General features: G+C 45.0%; 1 pseudogene; it reads left to right on the top strand.

Annotated features, from left to right (window-relative positions):
- The window catches only part of LOC119456774 (uncharacterized), a 131,484-nt pseudogene extending 110,641 nt beyond the window's left edge, over window positions 1-20,843 (top strand).
- Window positions 20,844-21,121: the final 278 nt, after the last annotated feature.

Below are 21,121 nucleotides of genomic sequence, written 5' to 3'. Positions count from 1 at the left end.
TTCAGCCGCCGCCTTGTCGTCGTTCTAGCACACACGTGCCTTTACCCGACGCTCGGGTGGGCGCTGACGAAAATGAATATTCGCAGCAGGCTCGTGGAAGCTCAAAAGTATCAAGTCCACGTGTCTTTAAATTCACTGTTCCAGACTTTGAAGCTCAAATGCCTGTCGTCATCTCTCAAGCACATGCTTACAAAGGGAGAGAAAGGTGTTCACTGAAAAAAAGAAAAGCAGGGAGGTCACCTTGAAGTATATCTAGAGATCTAACCAGCTACTCTGCGAAAAGGAAAAATAGAAGAGGGAAAGAAAAAGGAACATGTCGGGTAATGATGACGACAGAGGTAAGAGGCAAAGCACATATGGTGCAAGTCTATTCATAGCCGAGAGTCAAGGCCCATATATATATATATATATATATATATATATATATATATATATAATTCGCCTGGATGGCCTGAAAACAAGATTTAAAGTCACGCCGAGGGCCCACTATCATGTCCTCTGACAACGATTGAATGTCCAGAAGGGCAAGATCATCAGATAACCTCTGTCGCTCTTCCATGTGCTTAGGGCGCTCACGTAGCACATGCTTTATAGACCCGTGCACAAAGAGAAATAGAAGAGAGTGAATGATTCAGTGTATGAATGAGTGAGAGAGAGAGCGAGCGAGTGACGGATAAAGTGAGTAAGAGCAAGCGAGCTCTGCGCAAGAGAAGGACGTAGTATCGCAACGCATCGTCATTGTTATGCGACAAGTCATGAAGTGCAACGCAATTGAAAAGTTCCTAAGCTCAAGAAACTGCATCAACGCCGCACCGCGGGCGTACCGCTTTGATTGCAATTTATGGTTACTGATCTACGGGCGAGAATTCGGCACACAGATTAACCGTAACAATACCGCTGCGAGTGCATGATACACCAGTGAACCCGTTCGGAGACGACACATATCGAGGCGCGTTAAAGGTAGACGGTCAAGCCGACGGCATGAAATAGACGCCAGACAGACAAAGAGAGAGAGAAAGAGAGAAATTACATAGGGAGGCAGAGAGACAGACAGCTTAGGATATCTGTTTCATGTATTTACTGAAAATTCCGAAGCAGAATACCGCTATCTACGTCACCGGTCGCTAAATTTCCGTGAGCATCGTAATGGATAAGAACCATCTCACACTTATGCTCGCGAGCAGGGAAATACAGACACACGCCTTACTTTTCTTGGTTCTCGTTTCGTTCTAGCTTCGAGCAGCACAATCTACTTTTACATGCTAGCAAAAAAAAAAAAGAAACGTCAGGGCCAGTCGGCCTAAATATGGTCGTATGGTCGGTAGCTTCAAGAAAATGCTAGCGGCTCGGGCTGAGGGAGCTTCCAAGCGAGTTGTGTGATCCCGACTGCAAAGAGTATACGGTGACTCGCTCGACAAGCTCGGCGGAATGTTTGTAAACGCGGTAGGCCGGCCAGATTGAGCCCGACTTCTGATCCGACTCCCTCGCGTTCTTAAGGTAATTGCACATTGAGTGAGAGCTCGACAGTGCTCACAATTTTCGCAGTCTCTTCGTGATGAACACGACTCCTTCGAAATTATAAGACATGTTTCCCAAGTAGGACCAAGCGCGTATATGCTGTTTGCGGGCTAGCCGAAGGAGGAGTAGAGGGTACGCACGGTATTTTATTCTAAAGTACGAGCGTCCTTCGTTCTGCCTTCCTTTCAGCCCACTTCTGAATAAATCCGAGCGGCGTCTGCAGAAAGTTAAAGCGGCCGAAACTAGGAGAAGTACTTTTCCACTCCTCGTAATCCTCCATGCAACCCTTCTTTCTTTCGCCCCGGTCTTGCACCGCGCAAGCAACAGCGTTAGAGTATGCGTCAGCGCTTTATTGCGAAGCAGTCCCGGGACCGTTTCTTTACTACCGCTCGTTAAGCAAAGACCGAGATCACGCGGTGGTACGACCATTAAAACGTGCGGCTACAACTTCGTGTCTCCGCTGTTGTTTGTAAACTGAAAAGCAAGAACCTGAAGTATCCGGCAAATAAGAACCCTGCTATTTTTACCGTATACCACTCGGCGATTCAACAAGAACGTAAGATCGACGCGCCTCGGCAACAACCAATCTGAGTCTGTGGCTTGGCACATTTGATGGATTCTTTATTTGAATTTTATTTTTGTACGTAACTGTGCAGACAAACCAATAAGCATAAGCACCTCCCTTTGCCTTTCCAGTTTAATTGGCGCCATAACTAACAAGCCACATACACTTACTACATGTCTGTTGTTCAAAACGTCATGGACGGTACTGTCGCTTTGTTATGAGCTAAAACAAAAGAAAATATTACTGCGGTGCCAGTTGGCTCGCCAATTCGGCCATATTAGCTGAAAAAGGTACTATTGTTGTTGCCTGCTGGTCTGCCCGTCCAAACACTGGCGTGTTTATTAATATTGCTTGACGACGCATTATCCACACGCGAGCATTCAAATATTGTGAGGACCAGAAGAACCTTAATGTCAATGTCCGTTGTGCGCGTTTGCGGTGTCAATTGTCACGTCGAATTCATTATCCCATAAAATTTCGCGGCTAAACGCCTGCGCAAGGGAAGGAGAAATGTTGTGAGAACGGCAAGGTAACTTTCCGGCAATGCCTCAGGCCGACAACATGGTTGTCAATATATATATATATATATATATATATATATATATATATATATCTGGCGTATATATTTGCTGCTAGTGGAGTACATCAAAGTGCGTGCCATGCAGTAGTAACGTCAATGAATTTAACACTTGACTGCTGTTTTAATGATAAAAATTGTCGCAATATTTTGGCATCTAGCTATGCAAAGAAAGCAACTTAACGGTTTTGAGAAGCTTCTATGGAGATAAAAACAACTGTAGGCGTAGGATGGAGTAGAATGATGCAGGACAGAAGTAATTTGGAGATCGCTGGGAGAGGCCTTCGTCCTGTAGCGAAATTAAAGAAAAAAAAGAACTGAGTGATTATGATGACGACGACGACATCATAAGCAACGATCTAGCTACGGCAGATGGCGTTCCTGGCGGCTCGTGATCAACGTTGACCCTTAGCATTTAAGAGCCCTGGCGTGTTTAAAAGGCTTGCCTTGGGGCTAGTTGGAATAACACACTTGTAAAGCAGCGCTGCCAAGTTGAAACACAGGGACGAGAACAGCACAGACGAAGCGCATCTATCAATTATTTGTTAAAACACACAGGGGGGTGTACATTGTGGGCAAGAGCGCCATGCGCAAAGAGAAATGCACCGGAGAAAAAACATCCGCAACTCGCGCACAGCTAAGAACATGGCTTAACCAGTAGCTTAGGAAAGTTACCAGCAGATAAGCCGCAAGTGTCAAGCTCAGTTTGCGCATTTCTCTTTGCGCATGGCGTTGTTGCCCACAATGTGCACCTGTCGTCTGCTTTAATGAACAAATGATAGATGTGCTTCGTCTGTGCTGTTCACGTGCCTGTGATTCAACTTTGCTGCGCTGCTTTACAAGTACAAGTGCGTTTAAAAGGATTAGGACTGTATCACACACCGCAATCTTTGCCAGGCGCCTTCATCGCTTTTATGCGGACAGATTTTTTTTTATGCAGTCTCTTGTTTTCTCCTCATCTTTACGAGCCCGCGTCCTTTCCCAGTGCAGAGTAGTCAACCGGACAGTTGCTCCGGTTAACCCCTGTTCCTTTGGCCTCTTATTTTCTTAATCTCTCTGTTGGCCGCCTGGTATTCCTTGACGTGCACTCCCCCTTCATCGAAATGCGGCCACTTGCGGGAACTGGACCCGAGACCTTGTGATTACCAGCGCAACGCCATTGCCACTGACTCACTGCGACGGGTTTAGAGCAGGAGAAGAAAAAGAAAGTTGTATGCTATATACAGACTTATCCAGTTTAGCAAATACATGATGGCAACTGCCTCACAGGGCGCCACCTTCAATTACGTCAAGTGCTCACTGTACCGCCTTGGTGAAAGCGTCGCGGCCCAAAACGGTACACCAAGAAGAAATACGATCAAACCAAAAGGGAAAAAAATAAAAAGTTCGATATTTCTATTGTTTAGCTAACCAATAGCTATATTTTTAACCAATATTGCATATTGTTTAATTCACCCGGGGCTCGTCAAATCACGCACTTCGCCCCACCTGGAGCGTGAAAGCGATGTATCCAGCCGTCGACTTCTATACGTATGCCTCCACAAGGCTGCCCTCCCGCTTGTAAAAAATGAAACACAGGAAACTGCGAGAATCGCAGCCGCCTTTCTATGAATTATCACCTTATGCTTACGGCTTCAACCCCAGCGTTTGTCTGATCACATGACGCGCATGCATGCTGTCGTCGGTCGATCGGTAATATTGGGCGTAAACGCGCCCCAGTTCCTTCAGTGACTCCCTTTATTACCGTCAAATATACCCAATCTGCAAAAGCGTCACCTCCACTATGTTACGTTTCATTTTCTTTTTCTTTTATTTTTTTTTCTTGCATGCGGTGGTTTTGTACCCCGTCTCCTTCCCTGTCAGCTCGGGATCGATATCAGTATAAGCATGTGCTCGCAGCTCGCTGTTCAGCAGGACGCACATGCATCAAAAACAGCTCACGTGGAGCCGAAAGCTTTACGGATTATTGGCCGAAGCAGCCGCGGCCGCCGCTTACAGCGACGGCGAATATGGCCCCGTCGCCATGAAAAGCCGGCACACGGAGAGAACGTTGCCTACGGAGACAAAAAAGGAAGTGGAGGCGAGCCCGTTGAGCCCTCCTTTTCGATGCATCTATTTCTTTCCCATTACTATATAGGCCGATGTCGCCGCTTCTGCAGGCAACTAAATCCCATTTTGGGTGGGCCTCCGCCCCTTCAAGGTGTATTTGTAGGCTCGTCCCCGCCTTGTCGAGCTCCAATATTTTGCAGAAAACATTAAAGTATCTTCGGTATTCACCGTAAATTTGTTTACTTGCTTTATTTTTTTTTCTTTATTTTTTTTCAGTAACTGACGAAAAAGTAAAGGAAGGGTTTGAAGCCAGGCCCCGCCTAAACGCGCGTTATAACCCTCGTGTCATCTTCGTCGTCCCCCACCCCCCTACTACTACTTTCTTTTTTCCTTTCTTTTTTTCTTTCTTTCTTTCTTTCTTTCTTTCTTTCTTTCTTTCTTTCTTTCTTTCTCTTCCCTCCCTTATGTTCCGCGTCGAAGCATGTGGAAAATGGAATCGACTGGGCTTGAGGAAAGCCAGGCATACTAAAGAGAGCTGCGGCGTCAGCGGGTTCACTTTACTTGCTGGTTCTGTCTTTCTTTTTATTATTATTAGTACACGCCAAGCATTATGGGTGAACACTGCCAACTAAACATGGTTCATCCTATGTCCTTTGAGCGCACGTCCTACGTCCTATGTGTTTTACCCTGGGAATATAGTATTCACTAATGGAGAGAAAGAGAGACAAGAAGGAAAGGCAGGGAGCTTAACAAAAGTTTCGCCAGGTTGGCTACCCTACACGTGGGAAAGGTGAAAGGATAAATATAATAAAATCAATAAATAGTAATAGTATTATTATAGTCACCGTCTTCTCTGTTGTGTTCCTGTAACAATGCACTTTAAATGGAAAATGGAATACGCGTGACTTTTGGGTTGTCGCAGAGAGGTTCGTTAATGTGCATTACGTCCACGAGAGTTACGTCTATACATTGCATTTAGGATACGAAGGCTCGAGAATGCGAGGCAATCTTTTTGTGCTCTCGGAAAACGCGACATCATATGTCATTTTAAACTGAGAAACACAATGAGGATGCATGAATACAGCAGTGATTCGCCGGCACAGCACTGAATTAACTTTTTTTTTTTTGCCCTGTAATAGCTATTTCATAAGGCTTTCCTCACGGATAGGGTAACGCTTGCAGTGCCGTATGTAAGCGAACTTGTTTCGCATACGGTGAGAAACAACAGTTTGGAAATGTCCCTGTGATAAAAAAAAAAGAGAACGAGACATTCTGAAAGAAACACAAGGAGTAGTTCTGTGCTGAAGCAATTCACGTGGAGTAAAGAATTACCGCAGAGCATATATGTCAACGGGAGATATGGCAGAGCTTGTTCTTGTTAGATAAGTAGTAAATTGGGAACTATTTATTTATTTATTTATTTATTTATTTATTTATTTATTTATTTATTTATTTATTTATTTATTTATTTATTTATTTATTTATTTATTTATTTATTTATTTATTTATTTATTTATTTAATTGTATAGTGCAATCCACCGGTGATGGTTTTAACACCAGTGGCGAGAAAAATGACACAATTTAGGAACTCCGTAAGAGATACGGTCAAATAGAAGTTATAGCAAGTATGATACAAAGCGGTAGGAGGAGGAGGAGGAGGAAAGAGAAAGGCAGAAGGCAGGGAGGTTAACCAGAATAACGTCCGGTCGGCTACCCTACACCGGGGAAATGGGAAAGGAGAACACAAAGATGACAGGGAGAGAGAGGAGGGAAGGAAAGATGGGAAATTAGCGGCAATTTGATACAAAGCGAAATGTGCAATGAAGAATCGGAAATAATTTTAAATTAGATAATACACGGCCACTGTCGGCGCCAAAATTTCCCTTGGTTAGCTTAGCACACGCAGTAACAGTTAGCGGAGAGAAATAATATTTAAAATAAAGTTATTTCTCTGCACCAGAACTGTTACGTAATAACTAAATAGTACAAAAGATATTACGCTGAGTACCACATAACCTTAGCGTGATAGTTTTTAACTTAATTATAACGGCAAGTTACGTAAAATATAGTACAAACACGTGATTTTTAGGATTTAGTTTCTCCTGTCGTACCTAAAGGTTACAATGACTGAAGCACATATAATTATGTGCGTTTAATGGTTTCCGCGATGCGAGACGCCTTGCAACCTTCCGATAGTAGCCTACAATGAGCGTTGTAATGTATACTGTTGAGAATTAGACAGGTCCTGTCTTGAAGGGTAATTGTGCGCCAAAAGAATAAGAACCATGTCGTGGTGTTACAAAAAAAAAGGAGGAAATGCCAAATACGATGATTGCGTACACGCAAGCTACCGATGCGTGCAACGGGGCTCAACAACGGCCTTTAAGTGCAATTTCGAGCATTTGTCGTTTAAGTTACGCTGCTACGCCGAACTCATGGATGACTCCCCAAATGGCCTTCACATGTAATGGTTCTTAATGTCACGGCAAGGTAACTACCTTACGCATGTAATTTTATGACATGTAAATGCTTTTTACACTAATGCTGGAACTAAGTGTCGCCCATCAAAAGACAGCTGTGAAAAATGAAGGCCCGCCTGCGCATGGACGTTCGCACTTTCGGTCATCATTGTTATCAACCTCCTCCTATCGAATCAGCACAATGTCTCTGCGTTTAAGTTTTATGATTAATAAAGGCCCCTCTTTTTCACTAACCTATCGGCGTTCTCTGATAAGTTGTATTATTTGTTGGCTGATATGATACAATATGGTGCAGTGAGTTGTGAGCATAACGTATGGAGATCATCTTTCACTAGTGAGCGAGTGAGCGAGCTGGCTAGCAAGCTCGGTCGATCAGTGAGTTATCTAATCAATAACTCAATATACAGGGTGTCCCAACTATCATGCACCAAGATTTAAAGATATGCAAATTCTACGCAGCTGGACAGAATGAAGGTAATGTTGTTTGCCGCCGCTTGGAGATACTCAGATTATTTTTGTATTCCGCCTAATCGCATAATTCGCCTTAATTAATTATTAAACTGTACAAATATTATAATTAGATGAAAATTTGATTAACCAATTAAGACTAATTAGGTAATTAGGCGGAATGCAAAACATATTCTGAGTATCTCCAAGCGACTGCATGCAACGTTACCTTGCTTCTTTCTGTCCAGCTACGCATCATTTGCATATTTTAAATCCTCGTGCATGATAGTTGGGACACCCTGTATAAGTCAATCAGTAGAGCAGCTCACGATGACAATGCCAACAGAGACTACTATTAAAATGGACGCGATTCGACCAGTCTGGTGGTGCTAGACTTACTTGTACTAGTTACAAGTAACCGCAGCGCTATTCCCTCACCACGATACACAAGTACACCACAGATGAAGCGCTTCGGTTCCTGCCCAAAGCACACATTTTACGAGTCAAAGAAACGTTTGAAGATGACCTCTTGACAGTATTTTGCGTCGCAAATGACAGTTTCAAATTTCATTGCGGTGTTTCTCGCACTGTTTTCGTTCGCACAATTCGATACGGCAAAAAACCACACTGCCTTTCGCGCTATTCTCGCGTCTTCAGAGCCGCGCCGCCTGTCTGTCTGCCCGTCTGCGCGCCAAAGTTATCGCGGCCTTCCATCGCCATCTAGCGAGGAACCGCCCCATTCCGGAGTGCGGCGGCCTTTTTGAAAGGCGCCACTTCTCGCAGCCATCGGAAGACGCGGGGCGACTGCCTGCTTCTTATTTTCCTTCGTAATCGCAGCCTCGTTGATGTGACGGAAGGCAGCAGCCGTGAGCAAAGGTCGCAGTGATGAAGAAAGGCTCAAAGAAAACAATGAGAGAGGACGTTTCTTATCGCCAAAGGCCAGGGAAAATGCAACGAGAAAGCCAGGGGGCGCCTCTTCTCCGCCGAAAAATAAAATAAAAGCTAACGCCGCACGCGAAAGGGCGAACAGGGATGGAGGTGTATAGTATATACTGGGACGGACGAAGCGAAATGGAAAGCTAGAGAAGGCGAGGTAAAATTCTGCCCCCCCCCCCCCCCCCTTTCACCTTCCTTCTCAGCGATTCTCCGACGGCCCTCCATCGCACCCTCTAGGCGTTTTTGGTCTGGCGTGCCAAGCGAGCCGCAAAACAGATCGGCATCTCGCCCACCGCACGGAAAAGACGTCAATTTTCACGTCATCGCATCGTCGACGCGCTCATCTCTGCGGTGCCCGGACGAGCGGTTCAAAAAGTCGGGTCCCATTGTGCGCGCGATGGGCGTGCGACTCACTCTCGCTTATCGCGCCTGCAGCTTTCCCGGCATGCGCCTACAACACACACAGCCATCACCACCACCACTGCAGCCTATAACGGGGAGTGTATATGCCGCCGCTTGGCTGGTGTGAAGCGCTCATTTCTCGCTGGAGGCGTGAAACGACCCGACCGACGACGCATTGTCTGTGTTGTTGTACGCCCTTTCCTCCTGCCACCTATCCACCAATAGAGAGAGAGAGAGAGAGTCAGAGAGAGATGGCACGCACTTCTTTTTGCAGTGCGGTCGAAGAAGGCGCTGGGAAGTTTAAGCAAGCGCGCGGCGTTCACTTGCACTCGATGAATGCGCCTTCAGCGATGCTGCTGCTGACTCTCCCCGGCCTTTCGCTTCCATGCTGCCGTGTTGGGTGGTGCCGTATGGAATGACCCGAGACCTCGCCTTCAGTACCCATCTCGCGGCTGCCACTCAAGCTGGTTGCTTTTGATCGCCGCACACAGACAGCGAAAGGATCGCTGCGTTCGGTCGTTCCATAACGTCTTCGATAGTCGTAGAAGAGTCATACAATGCCGTAGTCGGCGTGGTTGGTGTAGGTTTCATTGCCAACGATGTCTCTATTTCATGTGTGTTTGTGTGCGAATGTGTGCGTGGGCACGTGTATACCTTGCACGAATGAAGGAATCCGTTCTAAATGCGTGACGTTCACACGTGGATGCGGAAGAACGTCCGCTAAAAAAGACACACACGCAACGGGAAATGAGAAAGTGCGTGCGAACGAATGCTCTGGAAAGCGCTGCACCTCCGCAACAACTAACTAACTTTAGAACACTTGCTCATTTACGCAACTCTTCCTCTTACAGACCGGCACGTTACGTAGCTTGCAACACGCATTCTTGATGTTCAGATGTCCTTCTCTTGTCCATTTTGATTATTTGAACCGTGTTTCACACTTGCTGGCTTTATCGTCACCACTAACCATGTGTATACGAAATTCCGTGTTTCCTATGCTTCCCGAGCATAAGATTTTAGACGATAGTGAGTAGCAATCAGAGCTTTCTTTGAAATTCAAATAGTAATCACGCAGGTTTAAGTAGCCATCTCCTTGTCATCGACCTGACAATCCAGTCTACGCTTAAGTTGCGTTTAAAAGCACAAGATTTTGAGGAGGGGTTGGTTGCAAACGTTTTTTTTTTTTTTTTTTTGCCTTTCGGAGTGAATTCTGTTTCAAGTGCAATGTTTGTCCATGCGAATGAGTGTTTGACATTCCAGCTTTGTCGTGCAATCCGGACAGAAGAGCGCCAATAACTCGTTATGTGTGCTTTATGTCGCTTGCCTGTGTCCGTGCTGTAAAGCTGCCGTCTTAACAATGCTTACAGCTTGTGCATCTAACAGAGTGGCTTGCATGTCTTTCTGTGCATATCCTTCCCCTTCCCTATAGGTCGACCGATCAGGGCTGCTGGAAGCCATAGTGCCCGCTCCATGAACAGAGACCTGCATGGTAAGCCCGCTGGTCACATGCTCCCTGCTAGATTTTTTGTTTAACATGCAAAACCCAGTCTCCCGTATCGCTAATTTACCATATCTTGTACTATTGGTCGATTCCTGTATGATCAAAAGTGCGGCAACAACAATGGAAGCCTCAGCCCTGAGCCGCTGTTTCGGCAAGGGGTCTTTGTCGAAACGATGTCGCCAGGCTCAGGTTTCCCTCGTGCACTCACTGTTTATCGCTTCAAGTCTTCATATTCCTGGGTACCTTTGTGTTGTTTCAATTCATGGGTGTACTGCAAACGAGAATACAAGACTGTTCTCTTGTCACTTTAAAGATTATTAGCACGCAATTGTTTCGTAATACTAGCATAACGGCTCCCATATATTGGTATCTCTTACTAACATTGAAAATGCGGTAATGTGCATGCTAATTGATTCTAATATAAAAATAACAATGTAACTGCGAAGCCTCGCACCACGGTTACCTATTTCAAATAGGCCCGTAAATATTATTACGACCGGTATTTAACGCTGTACCTGACGGCAGACAATCAAATCTACCAAGCCAGTACCACTGTAACCTTTAGAAGGGGAAATTTGAACGTGTATATATGTCAAAGCCGTAGAACAGTGGCGGATGCTGAGTAGAGCTGCGCCCTTGTTCGATTCAATTCGATTGGGCATCGATGCTAGATTCACGCAGGCTGGCTGGGTGTATAGGCATTCCGTTTATTGGCGACATTTATCCTCCATCGCGGCTTCTACATATGGAGACGATCCGCTCTGAAACAAGGGATAAAACCTCCGGCCAAGGCAGGAACCAGCTCTGCTGTTTACTGCTTATCCCACACACTTGAGGAGCGGCTGACTGACTCAACAGCAGCTGATGTGGCCGCGTTAACGGAACTTACCCCCGCACCACAGCCTTTGGGCTCACCGTACCACAAGAAGCGGACCGTAACCCACGACATCAAGAGTCGAAGCCATCAACGTCGCACCCTAGCCCCCATTTGCCGCCTAATCTCGCCATCATCCCAACGCCCAGTAGGCCTGACAGGGGGCCGGAATGAAATAAATGTTTTGTCCCCCTCACTCTCTGCTTGATGACACAGCAGTGAAAATCGCTGAGCTTTCGTTCGGTGAAGCTCCCTTATCAAGAGACCAACTGCAGACGATAAGCTTTCTCATCACACGCGCGCGACTTACAATATCAAAGCTGTACAAGCATGCGCAGCGTTTTTTTTTTTCCTTTGTCTTACCTTCAGACGCAAGGTTGTTAAACGGTTGGTGACGACAATGAAGAGCGCACTTCTACGCACTCTTCCTTCTTCACCATCTCCCACCAGAACTGTTAATATCACATTCGTATGTACGTATTCTGTTAAACAGGCAAGCATTTAGAAAATACTGATTGATCAGACGTCTATTTCAACGACACTGCGTAGCAGACCGGCTTCAGAATTGGGGAACCTTTAGTTTTCTCAATCAGCTCCCGGTTCCCTGTGCACAACCATATCAAGGCTGCATTTCACAACTGGTGTGGAAGCAAACTGCGCAGAAGTTTTCAATCTGTTAGGAGAACTTCTAACTTAGCGTAACGCACTTCGAAGGTTTGGTCGAAAGAGAGAGAGAGAGAGAGATCTAGAGAAGTTGCAGGGCAAAAAGGCGGCGAAATAGATTTGCCGAGCGACGCAGCCGCATTGATAGAATCGTGGGTTCGACGTACGGACGAAGAGCGCGGCCGCGCGCGCACACTCATCGGTGTTCCAGCCACACGGGAAAGTCGGCACTAAAAGCGCGGGCGTCTTCATGTTGCCGACAAAAATGAATTAGAGGCGAAACAGGCAGCGGGAAAGAAAAGTGATGAGGGACGCCGAAAAAAAAAAGGGGGGAAAGAAGGGAACTAAGGACGGAACTAAGGAAGAAAGACAGAAAACAAGGACAGAGAGATAACATAACGCGATAAGATAAAGGTGGAGCATTCCGATGCGGAGGAAGCGGAATCCGGTTTCGTCTGGAGAGGAGGCGTCAATCGGATTCCGGTAAATCGCGTTGGCCAGCCAGATCAGCAGAAAATATCAAAGGCGCCGGTTCAGCACGCACTGCGGACGGACGGACAGACGCACACACCGCGCCTGTCTCGAGGAAGGAGGCAAGACGACGTGCCCGCCACGACTTTGCCCCGGTTGACGTGCAGCCGCGCCAGCAGGTTGCCGGAAGCAGACACTCGCTGAGCCAAGCAAAGAAACGAATGCCTCCACAAAGGGGGGGGAGGGGGGGGGGGGGGATTCGCAAGTGTCGAAGCCTGGAGAAGGGGGTGAAAACATGGCACGAGCTTGGGGCGAGACTGATAGTACACGACAAGAGCTTTACCAGACGTCAACAGAGAGATAGACAGGCGGCTAGCTATAGGGTATGGGCTAGCCGAGAGTCTAAAAGCCCGCGTGTTCTCTGCGACGGCAGTGTGCAAGAGCCGACGATACGACGCTTCCATTGTTTACTGTTGTGCGACACCGACTCGCCTTTTTTTTTTTTTTTTCGCGGAAAACATCCGCCCTAACACCGGCACCTTGTGGACAATGCCGGTACCTACTCACCGGCGCTCGCTGACATAAAAGGATGAGCTTCTTCTATGTTCCGCATCTTTCTAACCTTTGCCCTCTCCTCTAACTCCTCTTACTTCCTGACTACAAGGACTCCTAAACGCAACCATGGCTCTAACCTTTGCTGTCTTTCGCTTAAACAGCAGCGATGCCATGGCCGGATTGCTCGAAAGCGAACGGTGCGCTTAGCTCGGACAAAAGGAGCTTCGACGTGATGCCCAAGATTAAAGGCGTTCCACTTCCACCTCACTACCCGCTTACACGCGTACATGCTCCTACTTTAGTATATATATATTAAGAGCGTCGCATTTTACCGCCTTCACACGACGAGGATTCGCGACTACGCCGGCGGGCTTGCCTGTCATCGCATGTAGTTGCAGGCATTGAGAATTAACCGTGCGATCGACTGAGAGTTTAGCGTCGCTGCGTATCATTAGCCTCTGTTTCAACGTTGTTAAAAGAACTTTAGCGACTGCGCAACTCACTGCCAACGCGTCAACTTCTGTTTCCTGAATGTGGCAAAGTTGTAGCTCGATTTGAAACTCCGATTTTCCGCACTTCGCCGCCTGTTTTGAGCGACGAACGCTGCCGCGCTTCGCTAAACGGGATCTGTTTACAAAAAAGTACGTTCGTCAACTAATTCGGGTGAGCATCTGGGGCAGTTGAAATTACAAAAGAGTTTTATTCGAAAAAGAAACGTTAATTCCCTTGTAACGGGCACCATCTACTTGCATCAAGCAGGCACGGTTTTCATCAGGCTTATTTATAGCACTGCGTGTTGCGTCACAGTTTCTAGCAATGCATCGATAGTATATTTCGCGATGTGCTACAGCTATCGAATGCGGATGTAAGAAGTTGAGAGTCGAGCGCGTCCGTTTAGACGAAACACGGTGGAGAAAGTTTGGCGAGTTTGTTCGTGATCAGACAAATAAAAACGAAGCGGAGTATGCCTTTGTCGCTTTCGGCGAGTTTATATGCCTAGTTCAGACGTTGCATCATACTGCGAAAATTTAGCAAGCTGGCATTCACTATCAAAATACAATGCCTCCTAGCAAAAGTAGACTGCTGCTCCTATAGCGTAGGCGTAGCGGTCTCGGCAAATATTTGTGTTTTGTAAGGTATTGCGTAGATTGCTGACTTTCTTTTCTTAAAGTCGTACCACCACCTACTTGTTCACCGAACAAAGTGCACATTTTCATTACAATGAAGGTAATTGGGAAGGCTTAAGCGTGAAGCTGATCAAGCGGGTAACCATCGTGTTGAAAAATCTGTCATGGTGAACGTAAACATCTTTGAACATGAGAAGTTGTTCCCGAGTTATTTATGATAAAATTTACGTTTTCCCCAGAGTGTCTACGGCTCTACAGAAAGAGTATATTGTGTTTGTTTTTTTATGCCTGAATGTGTGAAATTTGCCTGTTTCGTGTTCTGCCTTTTCTTTTCTTTTTCGTTAACCTGGTCTTCTTTTGTCTTTCACGCAGGTGCGCCTGCTGAAACAGATGAAAGTAAGTAACAAAATTTGAACAATATTTAAATTCCAACCAAGACATAGTTTGCTGTTTATAGAGTCGTGATACCTGTTTTCATTTCTGAGTTTTAAACATAGAGCTTCGGTTTCTTTACATTTTCTAGATTTTGTCAATTTCCTATAAAAAATTTAAGAACCGAAAAAAAAAACGCAGCTCTCAAGAGCCAACTAGTAATCATCGTATTTTCTTTTAAACATTACACATTTTGTTCCACTCATCCCAAACATATCTTAATAAGAAGATTTCTGCTTTCCGCGCCTAAATCTTCGTGCCGCTAGAAATAGGGTCCGATAAAACGCGCTTTTTGATCTGTTTCTTACTTTAGAGTGTATGCGAACTGCCTTCTGCTAATTATATAAGGGGAGTAAATACAGGAACCAGCTGGAAATAGAATGAAAACTAATTGATTTATGACTTTTTTTGTTTCTTGCAGACATCACAAACTCCACGGGGTGCTTGAAGCCACTACTGCTGACTTTGCTACTGAGTCTGATTCTTGGCCTCTCCTAGCTGAGTGCTGCCTTGTTACCAAGGTACAGTTGTTAGACGGAAAAATAGATTGGGTTGGAGATAAGCCACTGGCGCAACGCGATAAAAAATGTCGTAGTTTCACCCGAAAGGCGAAGCATCCCTTGCGATAGCAAATTAGTGGAGAGCTATTCGGAGTAGGGATAGTAGTTTTATCGTCTGCATAAACTTGGACACATTCGCTTACAAACTGAATTAACAAGCGTGATGTCAGCGCAGGTCACACTTGATGACCGCAGACAACCACTGTCAAAACGCTGGCAGCAAGCGCAGCCGCCGCAGCGAGCGAATGTCCGTGCGGTCTATTGCTCCAACGGAAACTGAGCGGCGAAGGCACAGCGCATACAATGGTCAGAGCCACGTGGAGACCGCTTGCAAGATACGGTGCGCGCGACAACACCGGCAGCCCGTACCGGCGCAAAGTACAAGAACGCATTTGTTGGCAGAGTAGAAGCCCCCCCTCCTCCCTCCCGCGCTGCCTTCCCGTTTTCCTCCTTTCGCGTGGGAGATTGCGTCGCCAGTCTTCCTGTCTCTTTCTCTCTTCCTCTCTTATTGACAACCCGAATATTGAGGCTGTTCTGAAGAGCTGTCACGACACCTATTGCGAATGCGTTTGTTAGTGCGGAATGGCTGCAAAAAGTTCCGGCAGTTGATGGGGAAACAAATTCAAGTGCCAGAAACCTAAAATTTTAACGTCCCAGAAATCTAAAATTATCTCTTGGCAAAGAAAAGAGGGGTAGTACTTGTCCAAGTGGTCCACGTATCAAAGCGATGACCTCTGCTTGTTGTCATGGACAAAACAGCCTAAATGGTAAGATTCTCGCCGCTACAATGGTAGTCGGTGATTGACAGATTGATTGATTGATTGATTGATTGATTGATTGATTGATTGTGGTGGTGAATTGTAGAAACAGGCGGGTTTAGCCTGGCCATTAAGGCCAGCAATTGCTCCGCCCGAGCGTCTCTTGCAATATCGCTGCAGGGTTTCACCATATGTCCATCAAACCAGCCTCTCTCACGAATTCCATAAGAAGACGTGAAGTTTCTTTGCGGGCTATAACTGATCCCTCGGGAAATACAAGGCGTTGCAGGCACGCATGTGAGAGGTCCTTTTCTTGCAGATCTCCAGGAGCACGTCCCTTTCATATTGGAATTTCGGCACGACCACAGAAAGTGTTCAATGTCTCCTGTCTCGTCGCATGCCGTAGAGTTCGGAGAATTGGTTCGCCCCGTCTTAAATAACCAGGCCGGTGTGCTAGCAGATTCTGCCCTTATTCGATATAGAAGTGAGGCTTCCTCTCGATGAAATCGCTTGGTTACGCAGGGCATATGTGGTGGAACCCAAAGCGACCCAAAGTGATTTCGAATGTCAGATTTTTTTAACTTGATTACTCTTTGGAGCCTTGAATTTGGGAGGATGATAGAGCGCTGCATATTCAAGCGCATCAGCTTTTTCGTTGCCAGAAATACCAATGTGGGAGGGAATCCACTGAAACTTTACTGTGAAGCCTTTGTTGTCGAGTTCTTTCACGAGGGCTAGTGATTTGCTCGGGAACTTGATGGATGGCAAACCACGGTAGAGTTGTTGTAACGTGGCCTTTGTGTCCGTAAGGACAACCGCATTCTTCGGAGACAAAGTATTTAGTTTCTTGCTCTCATTGATAGACTAGTGGGTAAACGCGGTCGCGAGACGCGAAAAGCAATGGCTCTTAGCTTAGTAATGTATCTTGGCAAGTCTGACGTTCAACGTGATTTGAACGGAAAAGAAGAAATTGTATCGTAATAACAGAAAAGTATAAGTAGCAGGAAAGTAGGAAAGAAAACTAATAAAAAAGAAAAGAAACAAAAGTAAGTAATAAGCAAGAAAAGTAAAAGGCTGCGGCTTTCCTAGGTTCATGTTTATACGCTGACGTAAGCCCTAATGTATTCAAGCCATAGCTTACAAGTATCGCGTTCTTGTTGCGTGGCGAACAGGTCATGGAGCATTTAGTATTTACATGGCACATACGCTTGATTTCAAGTCGTCCATTGCCCCAGCTACAAAGCACCCATCGCCACCACTTAAACATGAGCCAAGTGAAAATTTGTCTTGCAGCGTAATTCTTTATTGTCATAAGTCTTTACTGAGTGCAGCAACATTTCGGGCAGGCGGAAGGCAACGAAGAGAAGATACAAACAACGCAACTAAATGAAATTGACGTATACATACCATCTTGCCTGACAACCTTAACCAATTTATTACCGCTCAGCCAATACACGTATCGGCGCTAATAAGGTTGTTTAAGGCAATTTGTGTGCAATGAAGTGAACACTGCATAACTTAATGATTGATGAAACTGAGTCACTTTCACTTTTCAGTGTAAAATATAATGGCAAGATTATCTCATCGTCGTAGTGAGTTTACTCACAACGAACAAATCTGTAGGCAGGAGATCCTTGGTTTATTTTCACTTAATCTTACCAGATTGAACAAACACCGATAAACATCGGACACACTCCGAAAAGCCTAGCTCCCCTTCCATACAGTGCATTATACAGTGTTGTTGAGGACAGTATAACTTGCGATATATAGGCTCACTGCCCATAGTTTTTGTACTTCTACGCACATAACTATATATACTGTTTTCTACTCACTTAACATTTGCACCTCGCTTTCGTTTTCTTTCCGCTAACAGACGGCGCAAACCCTACTTTCGTCCAGTCTAGCCCATCCCGAGCCGACTTCAGCAGAAGGGAGTCGTCAACATCGAGCCCTTCTCATTCGACCCGAAGAGGACGTCAAGCGACATATTCAAGACGTGCCTTCCTTCCTGCGATTCGTACAGCTCGCCGCACCTTGTGCGACGCCTGTCACTGCTTTAAGTGAGGTTCCAGGAACCGTCGTCCCTTGATGACAGAATGTGAGAGGGAGCGCATGTCATAGCGTCCTTTAAAGCGAAAACCAAAGAGGCTTCCCATGCCAGACTTGTACAGTATGTAACCAAGCATAAGGTTTACATTGTGTGTCCTGCAAGACGTTTTTATTTTTTTTCTTTATCACTAGCGCCTTGAAAAACATTTGTTGCGCATATGTGTGATGAACGATACGAAACGACATATAGTAATTGCCACCGCAACAACGGCAAGGTTGCGCTTTGCGTTACAATTGTCGCATAAACCCTCGAAGTTGTGTACTTGCGAAGCTGCACTTTAAATGTGGCGCTACAGGGGAGGCACTGTATAAAATATTTATTGCACTCGAGTACTTTCTCGCGTTATCTACGGTATGCGATATACTTTGTTCTTAGTTTGCTATCAAGGTCCACAAGTTCAAGCTGAGTAAGCTTAATGTCTCAGTTACAGCCTCCGAGACAGCAGCATCCATATTTTTTTTTTTCGTGCACATTCGCGTAGAACGTAGCAGCTTTCAACTAATGCACTGGAATAACGTACCACAAGCATGCACTCTTTTCAATTGAAAGACGCACTACTCCTGAAGCAGTCAGCGAAGTCCTACACTCCGCTTCAGTTCTCGACGACTACGTGGCGAAAGGGAGAACGTAAGAATGGAATGACCATGTCAGGGTTCATGTCAAGGCTTGTGCACACGTGCTGGTGGCCTCAAACTCGAAAGAGTCCTCGTAAGGCAGCGTTTGTGGGGGTTCAATGTAGTCGTGTATAGTAAGTGTCTGTCCCTTTGTTTTGTCGCGCAATATGCTAGTCCTTGCCGAAGCCGTCCCTTCGTGTTTATTAGTAATATATTTTGATCTGCCAGACACTGTCCTCACGCCATCTCCTAACATAAACGTAGATCAATGTCTTTGAATTTCAAGCACTTCGCTATATATCCGTTTCTACTAACACACAAGAAAAAAGAGAAAGCTCGCTCTAACACACTCATCAACTCAGGCATACTTAAACAGTCTACTCTCTGTAACCTGAAATAAAATTCATCATTGTCTGTGCATGTATTAATCAGTCTCGCAAAAATATACCGGTAGATACGCTTAGCATATATTTCTTTGCACGAGCTGAGTACATTTTCTTGCACGTAATCGCGTTATCTGACTCGCTGAGGCAGACATCGCAGAGGCGTCGGTTACCAAAACCTGACAAGTGCCTTTATCTGGAGTGTTTCTACAAGGAAAGGTCGACGCTTTGGTTACTGCTGACAAACACAATATTACCGACAAGTTGCACTTGCCAGTACATTTTCCAAGTCATTCTAAGACACGTTCAGCGCAACACCAGTTGTCCACTGTATTATATGCCCCATGTGCGCGTATATATAAAAACGCTACACGTGTTCTAAAATGAGAGTTCACAGTTCTGTAGAACGAACGTAACAAGCAAGAAACATCAGGCGCACGCTTACAGAAGGCAGAAGGTTTACAAGACAGAACGTTGGAGCAGTTCCCAAGAAGTAACAGGCGCCGGTAAATCCAGATGATTATAGTATTTTATAGCGAATGTGGCAGGTCAGTGACGGACATCCTTACAAGCGTGGGTTCGGACCTAGGATCGTTAATACACACGCGTAGCATACTATAGGTTATTGGAAAAAGTTCGTAACTGTCAAGACAGCAGTGCGCTGGGTGCCGTATCACACTGCGGATGAACTCAGCCGTAAATATATGCCACAAATATAAGCAAGTTTTCTTAACTCAGTCGCATTACGCGCCTAGAATGGTGGGTCCCAAGTTTTTTTCACGCGTCATAAGGCCAGTCCGTTGAATCAGTATACTGTATCGCAAAGCAATCACTTTTACCCCTTGCGCTAAACTTTTTAGACGTCTTAAACGTGGTAGGCAATAAAGATACACGAATGATAGAGTGGTTTCTTGGAGATAAACATGAGAGGAACGTGTCGCGCCCACTATAATTATCTCCCTAGAAGGAAACGACTTAAGCTTTAGGCCTTGACGAAAAGAAGCGCGAGCTAACAACTTGCACTTAAAACTAGTCACATCATCAAAAATTAAAAATGGCCGAGTGCGAAAAAAAATATTTATACAAAATCCTTCTGGTTCGGTACTCTTCATGTGTAGAGATTTTGTGTACTTTCCCTTATAGTAGAAATAAAAGTTGTAAATAATATATCTCCATGACCATCCTGTTTGAACCGTTTTGAATGCGCATATTTCTTTGTTATTGTTCACTGTCGCTGAAACAAAACAATAAAGTACAGTGCAAATTGTTATGTTTCTTCAAGCACAAATGGATTATAATTCGCAACTCAGCGTCCGTAACCTATAGTGTCATAAAAAAAAGTAAATCAAAATCTTGCGGCAAAGTTTCTCAATGCGCACTAAGCATTCTACACCTTGTAGATTGCATGCACGACACTATCACAGAAAAGATTTTCTTATGTGCTGTAATACAAGACATTATGATAGAAATAAAAGATTTTCTTACGTGCTGTAAAATGATTACGCGGCAATACAGCTTTACATGTGTGTGATTGTTCCTCATCCGTATATCTTTTTCTGTTATTTATATTGACACTTCATGTGCTGATGCTTTCCTATACTTGTTCATTTGCAAAAGGACTACTTAATGACGCAGCTGCACTTTGCTATCAAGCTATTTAAATGGGCTTCTTTGTACACAAAATTTTTGGAATGTGTTATTCCAGTTCACACAATGAAGCTTTTAGTTATAAGGCACACTATTTTTATAGTGCGAGTGTATACCTGTTGCAATTTGTCATGTACAGCGTTTGGAGTAATAAACGTGATCATCACTAGCCAATTTTGTTTCTGGAGTGTTTTCTCAAGGATAGCTTCACAATTGGGTTGTGCTGACAAACATCGTTAATACAAGTTGCTTTTATCGGTAGGACTCCCTGTAAGCTGTATGGAACAAATTTATACCATATGCCTATTATATATATATATATATATATATATATATATATATATATATTCTAGCTTAATAATTTATTTAAAACCAGTTATTCTCATACTAAAACCTGTAGCACTCCTTGTCTTCTTAGCATTGTCTTGTGTTCGGCTGGGTAAATGTGCATA

The sequence above is a fragment of the Dermacentor silvarum genome, chromosome 6 (assembly GCF_013339745.2).
Source record: "Dermacentor silvarum isolate Dsil-2018 chromosome 6, BIME_Dsil_1.4, whole genome shotgun sequence".
NCBI classification, from domain to species: Eukaryota; Metazoa; Arthropoda; class Arachnida; order Ixodida; family Ixodidae; genus Dermacentor; species Dermacentor silvarum.
Note: the sequence above shows the minus strand (reverse complement) of the source record. Positions and strands in the feature narration are given on the sequence as shown.